Source organism: Vulpes vulpes, chromosome 1 (genome assembly GCF_048418805.1).
Source record: "Vulpes vulpes isolate BD-2025 chromosome 1, VulVul3, whole genome shotgun sequence".
In the NCBI taxonomy this organism is placed as follows: Eukaryota; Metazoa; Chordata; class Mammalia; order Carnivora; family Canidae; genus Vulpes; species Vulpes vulpes.
Window position 1 is genome coordinate 192,301,547 of NC_132780.1, and position 20,852 is coordinate 192,322,398.

Here is a 20,852-nt window from a genome sequence, read left to right on the forward strand (position 1 = left end):
TTATGCATAACTCAGGTAAAATTTTTCTCTTCTCACTGCACTTTTACTTTTCCTCTACTACAACACTCTATAAGCTTACAGTAGAGATTGTTTATCTCTGATTTCCGATCTCATGTTCTTTTGCATCTTTTTTAAAGATCTTATTTATTTATTCATGAGAGACAGAGAGAGAGAGAGAGAGAGAGAGAGAGGCAGAGACACAGGCAGAGGGAGAAGCAGGCTCCATGCCTGGAGCCCGATGTGGGACTAGATCCCGGGTCTCCAGGATCAGGCCCTTGGGCTGAAGGCAGTTGTAAACCGCTGAGCCACCCGGGCTGCCCTGATCTCATGTTCTTTTGTTTGTCATACTGGTTGCCAACATCCCTTCCAACTCCAACATGTCCATGGTTATAATTAAATGCTATTTTATAAAGGCTTTCAGAAGAAAGAAAATATTAATATGCCCTATAGTGTTCAGGGAAGAATTTAAAAGATACGGCACTTGAGGAAGTGTAGAATATAGAAGAATGAGTATATGCAGAATGAGTAGAATATTCTATAAGTAAAATAATGGAGTAAATACAAGTATTCCAAACAGGGCAAAGCAGCATCAACAAAGGCAGAAAGTCTGTAGGAGCAATGTACATGCCAATTTTTTAAGAAACTCTAAGTTAAAGGAGTAGTAGCTAATGAAAGAGCTGACACTGTGACATTTTAGTATCACCTATGATTCTAGACAAGTCACTTTATTACAATTCCCTTACCCACAAAATTCATCAGGTCGTTCTAGGAAAAAAAAAATCAACAGTGTTTGACATGGTACTGGACACATAGTAAGTGCTGAGAAACAAAAGCAATTATTATTTCTTTAATGTCAAATCTGTAAATGTGAAATTAGACTAGGTCATGAAGCACACTAAATAGAAACTGGGTTCTCAATTTCATCCAACAAGCCTACAAATCCTGTAACATTTTATAACAGATTAAAACTGCTATATAGTAGCAAGTGTACAAAGAGATCCCAAGTCTGAGAGAAGGAAGTAGCCAGGAAGTGATTTCAATACTAAGGCACATAATAATGAGTTAGTTGCCTGACCTCGACTGTAACAGGGGAGAGATGAGAGTCAGATATGAGGTCTTTCCAAGGAAGAATGAATAGAAAGTTAATGAAAAACTGGCTGAGGGATAAGAACAAGGACAGGGAAGATTTAAATCCCAGCAGTAAACATACAGATAAAGTTAAGGGGTTTTGAAATCCCGTGGGTTTAAACCCAGACTTCCACCTACAAGCAGTGTGTCCTAGTATCCAGACATCTTTGAACTTTGTGTTTGTAAATTTCACAAGGCTGTTGGGTGTTTAGCATCTCGTGACCACTCAATAAATGGCATATGTATTCAATATATGGTTTCTTCATGCCTCCATGACCTATCTGCTTAAACTCCTCATCTTCTTCTTTTTGGACAATTCTTAATCCTCTGTTAAGAGTCAGCTTAACTGTTGGTGGGAATGTGAACTGGTATAGCCACTCTGGAAAACTGTGTGGATGTTCCTCAAAGAGTTAAAAATAGAGCTACCCTAGGACCCAGCAATTACACTACTGGGGATTTACCCCAAAGATGCAGATGCAGTGAAAAATTGAGAAACTTACACCCCAATGTTTATAGCAGCAATGTCTACAATAGGCAAACTGTGGAAGGAGCCTCGATGTCCATCAACAGATGAATGGATAAAGAAGATGTGACCTATATATACAATGGAATATTACTCAGCCAGTAGAAAGGATGAATACCCACCATTTGCTTTGATGTGGATGGAACTGGAGGGTATTTTGCTGAGTGAAGCCAGTCAATTGAAGAAGGACAAACATATGGTTTTATTCATTCAGGGAATATAAAAAATAGTGAAAGGGATTAAAGGGGAAAGGAGAGAAAATAAGTGGGAAATATCAGAGAGGGAGACAGAACATGAGAGACTCCTAAATCTGGGAAAGGAACAGGGGTAGTAGAAAGGGAGGTGGGCGGTAGGGGGTTGGGGTGACTGGGTGACGGGCACAGAGGGGGACACGTGATGTGATGAGCACTGGGTGTTATGCTATATGTTGGCAAATCAAACCTCAATAAAAAATATACCAAAAAATGTAAAAAATAAAATAAAGTACTATTACTATGAAGACTATTAAAAACAAAAAGAGTCAGTTTAACATCAGCTCCTTGGGAAGCTTTCCACTAAGCAATCTCCCATCTAACTAATTCTACAACAGCATGTTATAACCATGCCTTGTGGTTATGTTTATCTTATCTGTCTCTTGCCTGTCACCACATTGAACTCTGAGTTCACTGACAGCAGAAGTAGTCATATTTACTTTGCATCCTCAATATTAGCATAATTAGCACACAGCAGGCTCTGGAATTTTTGTTAAACAATTGGAAAATGTATAAAATATATAAATTGAAAAGTTATACTACCTACTTAAGAAACTTTTCCACCTAAACTTTTCTCCAAATCAGTATAATCACACTTTAAATTCAGCAAATTTCATTATTTTACAAGAATATTTTCCCCTGTCATATGTACACTACACTTTCATCACCGTGCATCCAATTATTAGAAGGCAATGTTTTGGAAGCATAGAAATCACAACCCATGATGCAGTCTATTGGAAGTAAGCTTCTGGAGGACAGGGCTACTTCCTGATTGCTGCATTCTCTGCAAATTAATTCAAGGCCTGGAACAAAGCAGGTTCCCAGCCAACGATATTTAGCAAACAGCACAAGAAGTATAATAAAAATATAATGCACAATTAACTAGTCTCTTTCACACTACAAACCATGAAAGGCTAACCTATTACCTAAAATTATTGTGCTGACAAAGTACCCAACTACCTGGAAATTACTTAAAATATCAAATAACTACTAGTAGTAAATTTGAAAACATCTAAAAATAATGTATGCTGGCTGGTCTCTTTCTAAATTGAGGTACACTAACCTCAAGAGTAGAACTTTGAGTACTGGCCAGCGTTCCTACATTTCCGGAGTCCATTTATTCTCTCACTGTCCTTGATCACCATTTCGTACCTCCTCTCTCCTCTAATTTTCACATCGCCTTACTCACTCTTCCAGCTAATGAACTAGCTTTTTATTTCCTTCAGGTCACTAAGGATCAATGGTTATCAACAGGGGTTTTGATATATAGCCCAGCTCCCCCCAATCCCGGCGGGGAATAGCTCCTAAATCTCTCCAACCTCCTCCAAAGTCGAAGCGCACCAGGACCCAGTCCTTGAACCACGCCTTTGGAGAGCTCTCATGGCTTTAAACATCCTTCATACATTAACAACGCCTACATTTATATCTTCAGCCCAGGCTTCTCTTCTGACCTCCAGTTTTACATACACTACGCAACACTGACATTTCATTTGAAAACTTAGGATGTGCAAAAAGAAACTGTTTCACACCTTCCTCCCTCATCTCCTATTACTCTATGGTCTTCCCCAAATCACTAAGTGGTAATTATTCTTTAGTTGCTAAAGCCATAAATCTTGGGAGTCATGGGCAGCCCCGGGTGGCTCCGAGGTTTAGTGCCACCTTCAGCCTCGGGCATGATCCCGGAGTCCCGAGATAGAGTCCCACATCGGGCTCCCTGCATGGATCCTGCTTCTCCCTCTGCCTATGTCTCTGCCTCTCTCTCTCTCTCTCTCTGGGTCTGTCACGAATAAATAAATAAAATCTTAATATATATATATATGTGTGTGTGTGTGTGTATATATATATATATATATAGGAAGTCATCCTCGACACCTCTTCATCTCTATTGCTTTGGCTTAGACACAAGTCCGGAATCTGGCCACGCCTCACCGTCACCACTATTATTACACCGATCCAAGTCACCTTGACTTATAACCTGGATAAATGGCATAGGAAGGGATCTCATTATTTCCGCCCTTGCTACAGATAGCACAGCATCAGAAAGATCCTTCTAAACACAAATCAGATCAGTTTACTCCTTTACTCAAAGCTTCCTATCTCATTCAAAGTAAAAACTAAAGCTCTTACAAAGTCCTACAAGGCTGCATATGATCTGACCGCATTGATGATCTACCTCTCCCCCTTTTTGCTCACTCCGTTCCAGCCAAACTAGTTGGTAGGCTCCTGGCTCGGGGACTTTGTGGTACAGGACACACTTCTTTACTACTTTCAGGTCTCTGCTCAAATATTCTCTTTTCTAAAGCCACCACTGCAATTTCCTATGCATGCCACCAACATTCCTCGTTGAAGGCTTTATTCCTTCTCTCTCGCACTTTTCACCACCCGACCTATTTTTAGATTAATTTTTACATTAATGTGTCCTTCTCCCTCCTTCAAAGTGAACTCCATGAAGGTACGAATGTGTACTGCTTTGTTCACTGGTTACTGTCGCATTTACTATTTGCACAATGCCTGGCACCTAACAGGCACTCAGTATTTGTTAAATTGATAAAGCAGCCCTACAGTGGAGTATGTAAATTATTCTAAATAATCATGGTCATGGGAATCCCTGGGTGGCTCAGCGGTTGAGTGTCTGCCTTTGGCCCAGGGTGTGATCCTGGGGACCCGGGATCGAGTCCCACGTGGGGCTCCCTGCATGGAGCCTGCTTCTCCCTCTGCCTGTGTCTCTGCCTCTTTTTCTCTCTGGGTTTTTCATGAATAAATAAATAAAATCTTATAGATAGATAGATAGATAGATAGATAGATCTGGATAGATAATCATGGTCATATGGTGCCATTCTGCTCATCTGGGTCTTTCATGAATAAATCTTAAATAAATAAATAAATAAATAAATAAATAAATAAATAATCATGGTCATATGGTGCCATTCTGCTCATCTGGGTCTTTCATGAATAAATCTTAAATAAATAAATAAATAAATAAATAAATAAATAAATAGTCATGGTCATATGGTGCCATTCTGCTCATCTGGGTCTTCCATGAATAAATAAATAAAACCTTATAAATAAATAAATAAATAAATAAATAAATAAATAATAGATAGATAGATAGATAGATAGTTAGTCATGGTCATATGGTGCCATTCTGCTCATCCCACCCCCTCGTTTTAACCAGCATATCTTTGAAGATCAGGGCACACACTCAAATCTAGCATAAAACTCTAAAATTCCCCCCTCAACTACTGCCAACTATTGCCCTCGGCCCCACACCTTTACTTTCGGATGCAACATTCCATCAACAAACCCATCTGTGGCAACCACAGACCCATTCCCTTCAAACCCCAGCCCGAAGGCTCTGGAGCCTCATCAAGCGGGTTCTGCAAGGCCTCGGGGGTCCAGCAAGCGGTCTCGAGACCTGCCGGGCCTCCCCCAACCCCTCAGAAAAATCTAGAACGAAGCCGGTTCGGTTTCCCCTACGTTCCTCCAGCTGCAGGGAGGATGCTCTGAAGATCGCCCAGGGCAGAAGAGGAGGTGAAAGTTCTCTGCCAACAGAAAGAGAAAGGAGCTGGCGGGCGCTGATCTGCACCACCGCGGAGACGGGGCTTCCTGGACGCCGTCGGGAAGGCAGACGGGAGCTCGCAGGCACCCGCCGGGCTCGGGCAGAGCCAGACAGACCGGCCCGCGGCACAGTCCTCGTCTGAATAACTGCTCCGCGGGCGGGCGGAGAGGCTCGTCTCGGACCAAACTCCGGAGCCTCCGAGGAGGCGCTGGGCTTCCTACTTCTGCGAGGAACTGACACCTCCGCCCGGGGCGCGACACCGTCCGGGCGCCCCAAGGTCCCCGGAGCGGGGGAGGGGGGGAGGGGGGGAGGGGGGCGGCGTCGGGTCAACCCCCCCCCCCCAGCGGCCGCCCGCCCCTCCCTCCCGCCACACCTACCTGGCACCTCCCAGCCCTCCCCTCCGGGCATCGCCCCCCACCCCGCACGCGCGCGCACGCGCACACACCCGCACACACCCTCACACACCCGCACACACCCTACCAGAAACGCCAGCTCCTTCCCCGGCGCCCCGCACCGCAGCAGACGCCCGGGTCCCGGGCCGAGGCAGGGCGGCGGCGGCGGCGGCGCACGGCGCTCTGACACCCGGTCCCGCAGCGGCGCGCGAGCCTGGAGTCCCGAGAGCCCGCGCAGCCGCAGAAGGCAGCGCGGCGCGGAGGCCGGAGCCGAGCCCGGCTGCACTTCCGCCCGCCCGGGATCCTGCCGACACAGCCCGCAGCGCCGCGGGGCCTGGGCAGCCCGCGACGCGTCCAGTCACCCTGGGCGCCCGGAGATGACGTCACGGGAACCCACGTGGCCCGCGCTCCGCCCTCGGCCTTTCCGCCCAACCCGGCGGGGCGGCCGGAGCCGCGCTGGAGCATGCGCAGACGGGGCGGGCGGCGCGAGTTCGAGCCCCGTGGCCGGTGGATGGCGAACCGAACGCCCTTTTTTAGGGGAGCTGGCGCCTCTGGCGCGGTCGCTGGTGTTCGAGGCGGCGGTGGGGGGGGGGCCTAATATAAGTTCTGTAGGAGTAGACAGTTTGAAAAGTACCGAGACGCTGCCCCCGTAGGGCTTGACCGCAGCATCCCTTTCCCGGCTTCCCAGGAGAATGTTAATCCGAGATGTTGATTTTCTTTTTTTTTTTTTTTAATAATAATAAATTTATTTTTTATTGGTGTTCAATTTGCCAACATACAGAATAACTCCCAGTGCCCCCCGTCAGTGCCCGCCACCCAGTCACCCCGACCCCCCGCCCACCACCCCTAGTTCGTTTCCCAGAGTTAGGAGTCTTCCATGTCAGATGTTGGTTTTCAAAGTGTTTTCTCGTCTGTTTTCGCGTTTGAGCTTCTCAACTTTTGTCAGACCCACGGCAGGGATTAGTGGCCGCATTTAGCAGAAGGAGACTGACTGCACGTGAGCAGGGAAGCCCTACTCCTCCAACCACCAGGGCACACCTGTATCTTTCTGTTGGTGGAAACAAGAGCAATTATCTTTAAAAAAAAAAAAAAAAAAGAGCAATTATCTTTAATTTAAGGCTTGCTCCCAAAGCCCTGTTGGAATTGCATCTATTCGTAAGGCTTAACTGGGCAATCGACATCTTTCTCTTAAATATGCAGGCCCTGCAACATGGTTCGGTACGTGCTGCGGACGGACTGTGCTGGGATTCAAAATAGGTTCCCGACCATTGGAAACTTTAAGGAAATCCTAATAGTAGCCACAGGATCCTCTTAAAGAGATGAAACTTCTTGTAGATGGACTAGCCCAGGGATTTTCAAAGGATGAGTCATGACCCCTTGGTGGGTCACCAGGTGGAGTCAGGGGATCGTGACTGGCATAAAGTAGAGAATTGGGGCATACTTCCCACTTTAAGGGTAGATGTCCTTTCCCGAAATTTGCACTTCGGAATGCATGTGGATAGGAATGTGAAATACATTTCTTGGTGTGGATAGCAGTCCAACAAGCCTGAGAGGCCATAGTCTGGTCCGCTCCACCTACCCAATGAAGAAATCCCCCCAAGAGTCGGCCATTGGCCTTTATTTTTAAGAATTTTTGGAATTAGGGTGCCCCACTGTGTGAACCAGACTAATCTCATCTAGGATGAATGGGCCATGAGGAGCACCCTGTGACCTGAAGCCTTCTGGAGCACATCCTCCACACATATATTCTCTCTTTTTGTTTGCTCACTCTGCACAGGTCTTACCAGAGATGGGGTCTTGCAGCTACCCAAAACACACTTCTGTCAGTTAAGTCTTCTTTTTTTTTTTTTTTATGAAAGTCTTTTTTTTTTTTAAGATTTATTTATTTATTTATGATAGACATAGAGAGAGAGAGAGGCAGAGACACAGGAGGAGGGAGAAGCAGGCTCCATGCCGGGGGCCCGAAGTGGGACCCGATCCCGGGACTCCAGGATCCCACCCTGGGTCAAAGGCAGGTTTAAACTGCTGAGCCATCCAGGGATCCCCTGGTAAGTCCTCTTAATACATCATTCTCATTAGGCTGAGCCTGTGGCCTTTGTTCTCTGGTCTTAGGACTCCTTCAGCCTTTGGAGGTCATCTGCCTATACCTCCCTTTTGCAGAACACCCACCTTCCTAATGGTAGCCAAAGCCGTATGGAATTGACTCAAATATATTCAAAATATTAGATGGACTTATGGGTGGATAGAGGAATGGGTGGATGGACAAATATGTGATAATGCATAAAATGCTAATAGAATCTGGGTGGTAAGTATACAGGCATTTGCTGTAAGATTCTTTCAACCTTTGCTATAGGTTTGAAGATTTGCTTAATAAAATGTTGGGGGGGAAATTAGGAGAAACCCAGTAGGAAGAAAGTTATTACATTGAGCTAAAATACAGCTTCCTATATCTTTGAAGAACTAACCCTATTTTCTTCCCTTCTCCCCTTGTCCTTTCCCAATTATGTGACTTCAACCTACAATAGGAGGATCTAACCCCTGTTCTGATAGACAGCACTGCAGATATTAAAAAAATAGCTCTCATGCTCCATAACTCACGTGGGGCCAACAACTGTCAGTTCTCTCAGCCAGTGAGGTACCTCTCCTCTGGGTATGGTCCAGTTCTCAGTGTCCCTATTAAAAAGCTGTATTCTGGGATCCCTGGGTGGCGCAGCGGTTTGGCGCCTGCCTTTGGCCCAGGGTGCAATCCTGGAGACCCGACATCGAATCCCACATCGGGCTCCCGGTGCATGGAGCCTGCTTCTCCCTCTGCCTGTGTCTCTGCCTCTCTCTCTCTCTCTCTCTGTGACTATCATAAGTAAATAAAAATTAAAAAATAAATAAAAAATAAATAAAAAGCTGTATTCTTTCCCATCTCATGATCATGCTCCTTGAGCAAAACTTTGGAATTAAGAGGGATCCTCCATTTGTTCTCTGTCATTTCTATTTGTTAATATTATGTCTTATCTCTCAGTCAGTGGCACTATAGCTCTTAAATTCTTGTTCTAGGAAGGTAATGTAGAAAGAGCTCTTTTTAACTGACCATTTCCCCCAAGCCTCAACTCATTCTGGGTTATTCTCAGGCAGCCATTTGAGTTGTGTGAACTTGCTTATAAAGTTCCTCCGAAATTCTGGATTCAAAGGAGAAACTCCAGACAAGTCTCTGTTAATAACATGCTTTCTTCTCTCCTCACTATCATAGTCTGCACTTGTAAAGTCTGGTTCTTATTCTTGCATGCCTTAGAGCTCGTAAGACTCACAGCTCCCACAGTTTTCTTTGCTCAGAATTTACTTAAATTGGCTTTCCTGGGAATCCCTGGGTGTTTCAGTGGTTTGGCGCCTGCCTTTGGCCCAGGGCGTGATCCTGGAGCCCAAGGATCGAGTCCCGCGTCGGGCTCCCTACATGGAGCCTGCTTCTTCCTCTGCCTGTGTCTCTGCCTCTCTCTCTCTCTCTCTCCCCTCTGTGTCTTTCCTGAATAAATAAATAAAATCTTTAAAAAAATATTGGCTTTCCTAAACTCTAAGATGTCTCTATTATCCCCGTGAACTCTAATATGCCATTACTTCCAGACCCAAAGTTCTCATCTACTCTCTTTTCTCCTCCAATCTGATAGTTACGGAGGATGGATTAGTTAAGCCAAACTTGATTCTTCCGCTTCAGCTCCTCTGTGCCCCAACCATTAAACCTGTCTCCCCAACATCCCTCACTTCTGGTTGGTTTCATTCTGCAGTTTATAGACATGCTGACATGTGCTCTCATCCTATTAAAATCCTTCAGCACATTTTTCTTAAGCTATTAGGATAGCCTCTTAACTGATCTTCCTACTCCAGCCTTTGCTCCATCTATATTGGACTTTGATTTCAACCAGTATAGTCATCTCCACTTATCCACAGAGGATACAGTCCAAGACCCCCCACTGTGGATGCCTGAAACCAGAGACAGTGTACCAAACCCCTATATATACTATATTTTTTCCTATACATCATACCTATGATAAGGTTTCATTTACAAATTAGGCACCATAAGAGATTAACAACAATAGTAGAACAATTATAACAATACACTATAATAAATTTATATAAACGTGGTCACTTTCAAAATATTGTGGTGCACTCACCCATCTCATGATGATGTGAGATAATAAAATGCCCACATGATGTGATGAAGTGGGGTGAATGACACAAGCAAGGTGATGTAATATTAGGATGTGTTGACCTCCTTTCTGACAATGTATCAGAAGGAGAATCATCTACTCCCAGACCTCAACTGACCACTGGTAACTGAAACTGCAAAAAGTGAAACCATGGGTAAGGGAGCACTAGCATGCAATATTATGCACTCTAACCATGTCACTCTGATACCTAGGACCCTCAACAATTCCTTCTGGGAAAATTCCTCGTTTATCCACATGATTACTTGGTTCCTCTCTCTCCCAGTACTCCCTGTTTCGCACTTCAAACTTTAACAGTGTCAAGCATTTTGCACTTCTGAGCACCCAGACTATGCTGTGCTTCTGTGCCTTGGATCCCTCTGTCCTGTTGCCTGAAATGCTCCCCTTCACCATACCCTTCTTCCTTGAAATGTTATCGCCCACATCCCTTCTTCCCCATTTGGCATACACCACTCTGTACCCAAGACTCAGTTCAGTATTAGAAAGTTTTCCTTGATCCACCCACTCTGGGTTAGGTGCTCTCCATGGTTTCCTCAATCTTTTTTTGAATCCTCGGTGCCAGTCAGGCATTCAATAAATGTTTGCTGAAGTAAACCAACCTGAGCATGAGCTTTCTTCCATGATTTCCATCACTCTTAGGACCTAATTCTTCATCATAGTGTAGAGTTTAAGCAGGGAGCAGTGATTTCCTTTATTACTTTATCAATTTCAAAATTAGTAGGAAGGAAAGTTGAAAGGGATCAAGGTAAAGTGCTGTTAGCAGAGTGTGTATCCCCCAGTCACCCAGCAGTAAGGGTCTTCACCACTATTGCATCCTGTCTCTATGCCAGTTTTCTGATCTGTAAGGGGGAAACATGTTGTTGCTTCTTCCATCTAGCTGCACACTCTCTAGTGTATTCCCAGATCACAATCATATTTCTGTTCTTCTGTTATTTTATCCTCATTCAAACAACTCCTCTCAAATGATGCTAGGATGAAACTTGTAGAAAGCAGGGATGAAGTCCTACATGTGCTAGAGGCTGGAACTGGATGACTGGGATGATGCTAGAATGTACTCTCACCTACTTTGGCATACACACTGTAACACTATGCATGTGTTAGGTTAAGCTTCAGTTCTAATTGCCCAAACTGGGAATTCATGCTCCAAAGGTGGTCAGGTACCAACATCAGAAAGATCATACTCCAGAAGCAGCTGTCACAAGGATGTCTGTAATCACTATGTTTATCCACACCACATGGTTTGATAGCCTAGTGAATGTCAGAGATGGTTTTTTATTTGGCTTGCTCAAAAGTACAATAAATGTTAGAAATGGGATCTCATTTATGAAATTGGCAGTACTTAAAGATTTCCAGATTGACTAAAATATTTTATAGAGATTCTTGACACTCCTGCATGAACAGAGTGTAGAAATCCATGAAGCCTGCAGCTTGATCTCTACATTTTCTCATGTCTTCTATAAAAGTTATAGAATTCAGCCTCAGGAATGGTATCACACCTACCTTAAGAGAGAACCTTTCTTGTAAGGAGATATGAGAGCAACTTAAAAGGGCAAAGGTTGGGGTATCATCAACCCTATAAAGCAGGTTATATGAACTGTTTTGTTTAATAAATGTCCACATGTACCCAGAAATTTGGTCTAAGACTGGCTTCCATTATAATCTCACATCCGGATTATGGGAAAGTAATTAATCCTTACCCTCCTCAGTTTCTTTGGTGGCTATGGTTATCCATGGAAAAGACCTAAGAGTTATACATGATCAAATGAGTCTTGGTCAGTTAACAAGAGTGGCAGATATATTCTCTGTGTCCCTTAAAGTATTTTTAAGACTCTAAAAAAAAATTTGATGCTAACAGTTTTCATAAAACAATTTGGATTTTTGGCTTATCCTGGAATCTGATGACTGTAGGCCCACATTGCCACTTGGCAACCATGAGCTGGAGTGGGTCAGCAGCTGCCCCCTTTTAGGCGAGGCATGCCCTCCCCATTTTGCCATTGTCCCCACACTCTCACTGATTTGGACATCAGATTACCTACCCAGACCAGAGGAATTGGAGCTTAACACTCCTGTATAACTCTTCATATTTCTAAGGCACTGCCTACCTCAGTTTTTTGCACATAGATATTACTGTTGTTGAGTAAGAGATCAAACAACCAGCCCCAAAGTGTTATACTGGAGAATTTAACAAACATTTAAGTGTGATTATGATCACATTAATGGTTTTAAGATTTTACTTTTAAGTAATTCTAAAGACACATGCTGAAAGTTGGGTTATGTATCTGTGTGTGTGTGTGTGTGTGTGTGTGTGTGTGTGTGAGGGAGAGAGAGAAAGAGAGAGAGTATGGTTTTCTCTCATGAAGTGAGAGAACATTTGGAAGATCCAAATATTATTTCAGGACTTGCAGTGATCAAAAATCATAGGAATTCCATTTATATCTATTCAATTGACATCCTAAAAATCTATCCAGGAGCTGAATAAAATACTCTCTTAGATACCAATAGCCTTTCCTATATTGTGTCAAGTCTTCATTCAACTATTTCTTGAACCCACATTGTTATGTGCTTGGGAAAATGAAAATAACTCTTAAGCAACATCAAAGGAACCCCCAAATCTAAATATGTGCATGAAAATGTCTTTTGAAATTACAATTTGGGACAGTTTTCTTATGACTGCTATGTCAACTATAAGTATCATAGGGGCACCCGGGTGGCTCAGTGGGTTACGTCTCTGCCTTTGGCTCAGGTCATGATCTCGGGGTCCTGGGATCCAGCCCCAGATCCAGCTCTGTGCTCAGTTAGTTGGGAGTCTGCTTCTGCCTCCCCTCTACCCCTCCCTTGACTCATGCGCAAGTGTAGACAAGCTTAGGCTCTCTTTCTCTCACACACTCTTTCAAATGAATAATTAAAATCTTTTTAAAAACCCACTATGAGTACCATATATAATTCTATCACCATTACAGATAAAATGCAGGTTTCTATTGAAAATACTGTATTATAAGACTATAGGATTCTGATTACTCAGAATGTGTATTTGCCTACATATATGGCTTCTGTAGCCATGAATTAAAGCAATATACCAAATATTCTTTGAAGAATATACATGGGCAGCCCAGGTGGCTCAGAGGTTTAGCGCCACCTTCAGCCCAAGGCATGATCCTGGGGACCCGGGATCGAGTCCCACGTCGGGCTCCCTGCATGGAGCCTGCTTCTCCCTCTGCCTGTGTCTCTGCCTCTGTGTGTGTGTGTGTCTTATGAATAAATAAATAAAATCTTTTAAAAAAAAAAGAATATATATATACATTCATATTCTTATATATTTGTGTTATAATTTTTTAATCATATAAACTAATCTTATTCTAAAAAAAATCTTCGAATTAGATTACTTGGCTCTTCCCATATGAAACTTCTTTTTTTTTTTTTTTTTTTTTTTTTTTTTTTTTAGATTTATTTACTTGGGAGAGAGAGTAGCAGGGAGGGGCTGAGGGAGAGGGAGAGAGAAACTCCAAGCAGACTCTGTGCAGACAATATAGTTCCACGCAGGGCTCCATCTCATGACTCTGGGATCACAATCTGAACCCAAACCGAGAGTTGATGATCCCCCAACTGACTGTACCACCGAGGTGCCCCCCCCATATGAAACTTTTTGTATAAAAAGTTCTTATTAATAACTGGGACAAGTAGATCAAGTGGTTTTTTTTAAATCTGATTTTTCAGCGAGTACAGAAGAAAAAATAGTCTGGGAAGTGTATAACTTAAGGGAAAGTTAGAAAAAAAAAAAAAACACAGCCTGATGCTTCAGACCCCAAAATAAATCCTTGCAATAACACATTGTTATCACCAGGGGTCACAAACAACCTGATGTAAAGCTCAGAGCTCCTTAGCCACTAGGGCCAGTCATGAACACCCTCAATGATGTTACCGGGTTACCCAGGAAACCTCAGATTAGCTCAAGAGATCTTGTGAAATCCTAAAACCATTCTCACAACGAAGTTATTTTCATTTGGAAAAAAACCCAGCTTATAAACTTTGTCAGTCCTAACAAAAACTCTTTCACATCTGTTCCCTCTCCTTCATATTCTATTTGTTATTGGATCATAAGCTCGTATAGAAAAGCACAGTCACAGACATAAGCTCTAGATCCCATATCCTACACCTATTGCCTGTGTGGCAACAGACAAAATTATTTAACCAGTACTGGCTGCATAATTTGCTATGTCTGGTGCAAAATGAAAATGGGGGCCCCTTGTTTTAAAAAAAGAATTACAAGGTAGCAGCAGCATCCTTGGTTAAGCCAAGGGATGTGCAGTTGAAGGGGTCACACACGCAAAAACCTGGCTCTTATGTAACTTCGCAAAGCTTCCACTTCTCCATTTTCCTTGCTGTGAAATGAGGATAATGATAGCACCTGCCTCATAGATTCATTGTGAAGATTAAGTAGGATGATGCACATAAAACATTTGCTACAGTGCTTGGCACAGAGTGAGCTCTCAGTAGATGGGAGCTGTTGTTTTATGTCCTTCGTCGGATATGATACCCCCCTTTCTACTGGCCAACCCATCTTACAATCCACTGCCAGAGCCGTCCTCTTTAGTATCGTTCTAATTATGCCCATGCCTTATTTATTTTTATTTTTTTTTACAAAAAACAAATCCTTGCTGCCGATAGATTTAAATCCAGATTTCTCAGTCGAACCCCAATCCTGCTTTCCAGCTTCATCACCTGTCTGGCTCCCTGGTTTCTCTCTATTCTCTCTGTGCCTTTGCTTATCCAACTTTAAAGAGCAGGCCATATATCTTTTTTTTTAAATAATTGACTTTATTTTTTTAGAGGAGTTTTAAGTCACGGTAAAATTGAGCAGGAAGTCCAGAGTGTTCCTATATATATGTATATATTCCCTGTCTACACACACACAACCTCTTCCTTATTGATAGATAGCCCACATTCTAATGATATATTTGTTAGAATTGGTGAACCTACAGTGACTCACCTAAAGTCCATAAATCACATTGTAGTATACTTTTCGTGTTGTTTATCCTATAGTTTGGGCCAAATTTATAATGACATGTGCCCACCATTACAGTATCATACAGAGTGGTTTCACTGCCCTAAAAATCTTCTATGCTCCAACTATTCACCCCTCCTGCCTCTCAACCCTTGGCAACCACTGATCCTTTTTTCCTCCATAACTTTTCCCTTTCCAGAAAGTCATACAGTTGAAATCATAAAGCATGTAGCCTTTCCAGATTGACTTCTTTCATTTAGTAACACACAGTTAGGTTTCCTTCGAGTCTTTTCAGGTGCCGTGTTTTCTAAAATAAAATTTTAAAATTTTAAATGTAAGTCCTATTTACTAGACAAAACAATATTCAAATGGTTTCTCCTTTTTACTTTCAATGTGATTAAGGGCAGCCCAGGTGGCTCAGCGGTTGAGTGCCGTCTTTGGCCCAGGGTGTGATCCTGGGGTCCCGGGATCAAGTCCCATGTCAGGCTCCCTGCATGGAGCCTGCTTCTCCCTCTGCCTGTGTCTCTGACTCTGTGTGTGTGTGTGTCTCATGAATAAATAAATAAAATCTTTTTAAAAATGTAATTAAAATTTAATATAGCTGTATCAACAACTATTGTGCTGGGGAGCGTTCTGGGGGATAATTTGCCCACAAACTTGTCAAAATTGCCATCCCAGAAATGGTATGTTCCTAAAGACTCTCTAAATTTAGGGACAAGCAGTGTGGTTTAAAACACCTAATTTGTTTTTTTGTTTTTTTTTTTTTTTTAATAAAGATATTCAGGTTTACCTAAAAACAAAAAAAGTTTGTTTTAGCTTCAGGGCTGTTTTTTTTTTTTTTTAACCCATTTTATAATCATTACCTTTTGGCATTCACCTCCCAGATCCAATGGCAGAACCAGCCCATACCTTCCTCCTTTATCTTTCTCCATTACCTTTCTCAGAGTTTCTAAGATCCACCTGTTACCTTAGACTTTAAAGACTGGCATGGATTAGGAGCCTGAAAGCTAAGGGAAAAGCATAGGTACTTCGGGAAAGGGATAAAGAATGATCAAAAACAGGGACAAAGTAATCATGTCCTGCTATGGTGTTGTGAGCCTATTTTCCTCTGCAAATGTAAGTTACCATATGTCAAGAAGTTAGAAACATTAACATGTATCCACTATTTGGTTAGTTGGTTGACACACATTGAGTATACTACGAGCTGGGTACAATTCTACAATATTTTTCTATTATTCTAACCAGAGTCTCAGGACTCGTAAAATTTGGGAAGTCCTCTTCAGTAAGCACACATACTCACAAATAATTTACAAATACAAAGTCAGATGATTTCCGAAAGGGTTCATGCAAGTGTAGGACTCTGAAAGTTTAGCTTCACGGTTAAATCAGCTTTGTGTCTAACCATTGAGACTGAAGTTCAGAAGTAGGTTCAGGGAGCTTGACACTTCACCTGTCTCAGGTATCCAAGACTGCTTCTGGCGCATGATATAAGCGTCTCCCTAGAAAAACTGTTCACCTCAGTTGGATTGCCATTAGAACAAAGGGCAGAGTTCAACAGGAATCTTTCACACTCTGCCTGCCACCCATTTCCACACACCATTTATGCATCCTTTTCTAGTCACTGTTTATCCTGGGCAGATTTTCTAACATTCTTTTCATCCACTAACCATAACATGACATTTCTATGTTCCTGAATGACAGATTCAGATAAGGCATCATTTTCTGCCCCCCACAACCGTTTCCCAGCAATTTATAAAATGATTAGTGTTCTCACAGAATAATGTGTTCATTCATTTGGTAGGCTTTTATGTGCACAGCTGTGCAAGGTACTCAGGATACTAAGATGCATCGGACATAATTTCTTCCTCAAAGAACTCCCATTCCAGTGTGGCAGAGAATGGAAAGCAAACAAATGGCCATAACGGTCACTAATAGGCTGTAACAGAACTATTTGCAACTGTCACTGGGACCTAGCTTCAAGGACAAACCAGTAGCAATGTATAAAAGGAATCTTGGAGGATAGATAGGATACAACAGGTAAACAAGGAAGGACAGGACTTTTAAGCCAGGGGTTCTTTTTTTTTTATAATAAATTTATTTTTTATTTTTTATTGTAAGCCAGGGGTTCTTAACCAAGAGGTCAACCATTCAAATTCAGGGGTTTGAAGAATTTGTATGGGAAGATAATTACATCTTTATTTTCACTAACATCCTCCCTTTGAAATTTAGAATTTCCTCCAGTCATAAATATAGGCCAAAACTGGCAGAGTATTAGCAATACTTGTAACTTGTCACTGATGGAAACATAGGGAGAGTCAACTGACATTGCAGTTGACTCATATTCTTGAAATAATGTTCACATGTATCACTACTTTGAAATTAGGTATTAGGAATTAGGTATTATTAAGTAGGTATTAGGCCCACTGTATCATTTATTGCATTAATAAAGAAACATTCTATAACACAAACTTGCTTTGGGGATATTTGCATAATTTTACATGACTGTAATCAGGTCTCTTTGTAATAATACATATGTTTGTGCATTTAAATGCATTTTTCTGAGAAAGATTCTATAGACTTCACCAGACTAAGGGATCTACTGCAAAAATAAGAATAAATAAGTAAGATTAAGAATCCATGCAAAGGAAACAGAAGAGGCAGCAAGTGTAAATGAGGAGGACTTGTTCAAGATTTCTATCACCAGTGCTGTCTTTTCTTCCTCCTGACTCTAAATTCTTTCCACTTGTCTCCTCTTACTCACTTACTGACACTACCCTGGCTTGGGGCCCCTGTCCATCTGACCTTCCTCCAATCCACTTCCCACACTTCCACCAGAAGATTCTCTATCAAATGCTACAGGGAAGGAAATTTTTTTCCTTTCTAGTTCTTCCAGCTGGACTAAAATTTGCCTGAGGAAAATTAACAGGAGAAAAAACCAAAGTCTCATTATATATGCATGGAGGTTAAATCATGAAGTTGAGACCTAAAGAAATGACCACGCAGACAATTCTTACACTTTTTTGACAAACAATAAATTAATGAGGCATTGACAGGATAAATAAAACAGGTGTTTGGGGGTTTCAATAAGTAGGAATTCTAACTAGAGTTTGGGCTTAGGTGGTAGATTAGCAAAAAAGTGACAAGGTTAGTTTCTGTAGCTTTCTTTGAGGCTCCTACCTCTGGTGACAAGGCTGTCTTTTTACTTCTTGGCACGGAGAGCATATGTTTTATATGGAAGATTTCCTGCTTTCAAGGAGGGCAGAGGAGGGTCTGAGTGTCCCTGCACTAGTTTGCTTCAAGTCAAAATAATCAGTGCGCTATTATGGTACATTTTGGGTGGCCTGCCCTTAACCCCTACAATGTTAATAATATGCCACTGTTATTCAGGTTGAAGAGGATAAGGAGAGCCCAACCTGCTTGACCTTTATTTGTGGCTTTCTATGGGCCCCAAGGCACCTCTGTGGAACCAGTGGGATCCCTGAGACAGATCTGAAAACCCCTGGCCTGAAAGGGCACATGTGGCTTTCAACACCCTCTATGGATGGTTCAACACTTCTCCATCTTCATCTCCTACCATGTGTTCTTGGGCTCTGTCCTCCAGCCTCCCTGAAACACTTTTCATGCTTCAAAAATGTCCTGTCCCTTTCGTCTCTGGGGCTACAAGCAAGCTATTTCCTCTGCCTGGGACACTACCCACTGCTCCTTTTTCCTGATTAATTCTGACTTATTTGTTAGGTATCTCTTCTTTTGGGAAGTCTCTACTCCCTTGGGAATGGCCAGAGTACACCTCCTATGTGCTGCCCTAATGTTCTGTATTTACCTTCATTTTATCATTGTTTATTTTATTTTGTTTTAAATTTAAATTCAATTTATCAACATATAGTATAATACCCAGTGCTCATCCCATCAAGTGCCCTCCTTAGTGCCCATCCCCCAGTCACCCCTTTCCCCCTATTATTAAGTATTAATAGACTTTTCACAAGTGTGTGTTTCACAAAATACTTCACTCTCTTTTCTGGTTGGCACCAAGCCTTTACTTGCTGTTCAATTCCCCACACAGTGCCTGACAGGTAGTGGGCATTTGGAGGCTCACTATTTACTGGTGAGATGAATAAGTGAATGAAGCCAAAATCATTGTGGAAGGTTTATCAGGGCATGCCTTGGAAACCAAGATAAGGAATTTGGGTTTTATCCTGTGGACTCGAATTTTTCAAATTGTAAATTATGACCTATTAGTAGATTATGAGGTCGATTTAGTGGTTTGCAGTACTTATTTTTGTGTGGAATAGATTTTCTAGAACAGAATACAATAGCATAAAACAGAAGATATCAGAGTGCATCACAAGTAGCAAGAGTAAATTTTTCTCATAAAACTTCTACTTCAGATATGCATATTGTGCATATGCATGCATCTCCTATGTAAGTATGTGTGCACTGTGTTGTGATGTAGAATTTATTTTTTCCTGTGAACCTTCCTTCAGGAGGGTTCTGAAGCTCCTGCTGTAACCACAGAGGAGCCATTGAAGGGTCTCAATTAAGGACATGATATGATCAGAGCTGTGGTTTGGAAGCTTCCTCAAACCACAACATGAAGGGTATTTTGACAGAGATGCATCTGGAGGCAATGGGAGCAAATAAAAAGTTACTACAGTCAACTGAGAAACGATAAAAAAGATAGCGGTGGGATGGGAAGGAGAAATAGTTACTGATTAGATGGAGAGTGTGGGGCTGGGGGGCTGGGATTTTAGTTAATGTTCACACCAGATGGCATACAAAACAGAGCTTGCTGAGAAGAATCCTTGTGGAACTTTCTGGTAACATCTAAAGAGATCTATAATTTGAAAGAGAAGTCCAGACTGAAGGCATTTTTTTTTAGTGAATCATTTATCACTTGTGTTAGTCTGGATCCTGCCCGAAGCAGATGCCAAAACGATATTAAACTTGCAAAGATGCTATTAGGAGAAATTTCTATGATAGAAAAATGAGGAGGGGGACAGGGAGGGCTGGGAGGGCCATCAGTCAGCTAGTGCAGCCTAAGGAAGGTGCAGCAAGGATTATCGAAGAATCCTCAACCCAAAGTCATCTATCAGAGGAGCAGGTGTCTCCCAGGATCAGGACTGCCTTAGAGTCTGGGCCACACTCTCTCATTGGCCTTGGCCACAAGCAGCATGTGAGAAACGTGGATTTCAGAGTCCCCCCTGGGCCCTTGGTCAACTACTTTCACTCACACATAAAGTTCCTTGAGGTGTATTCTCCTGGCCGCCACTACACTTCAGTGAACAAATACTGTTGTTTAATGCATATACATCAGTGTAAATGCAAGTTCAATTTTGCACTCTCAGTCAAGAAATTCTGAGGGTGCCCGGGGCAGCTTAGTCAGTTAAGCATCCAACTCGTGGTTTCAGCTCAGATTGTGATCTCATGGGTCATGAGACTGTGCCCTGAGTTGGCTCCACAATCAACAGGAGCCCCTCCCTCAACTCATGCGCTTGCACTCTCTCTGTCTCTCAGATAAATAAATAAATAAATAAATAAATAAATAAATAAATAAATAAATAAATAAATAAATCTAAAAAAAAAAAAATAGAGGGAAGACTTTCTGAAGGGCTTTGTCCTTCCTGGTGACAATTTCAGACCATTCCTCTTCCCTTTTAGATTTCTCTTTCATTCCTGGCACTCATTTACTAGGTATTTAGGAATTAATAGTTAAACCTGTTCATCATGAATTGCTTTGACCTTACTTTTGTTGCCTACATATCATAGCCTGATATTCACTTAGAAAGCAG

The 20,852-nt window shown here is 42.2% G+C and overlaps 1 protein-coding gene across 5 annotated transcripts in view; it reads right to left on the reverse strand.

Annotated features, from left to right (window-relative positions):
- ATG5 (autophagy related 5) overlaps positions 1–6,240 on the reverse strand; it is a 124,903-nt gene extending 118,663 nt beyond the window's left edge. Inside the window, exon 1 of one of the 5 annotated variants that reach the window (XM_072738155.1) lies at positions 5,942–6,240. The gene's annotated coding sequence lies outside the window, so the exon portion shown is untranslated. Of the gene's footprint in view, positions 1–5,379; positions 5,753–5,941 lie in introns of those variants that run through there. The other 4 variants (XM_072738171.1, XM_072738169.1, XM_026005766.2 and 1 more) reach the window with 4 other exon arrangements.
- Between the last annotated feature and the right edge of the window lie 14,612 nt (positions 6,241–20,852).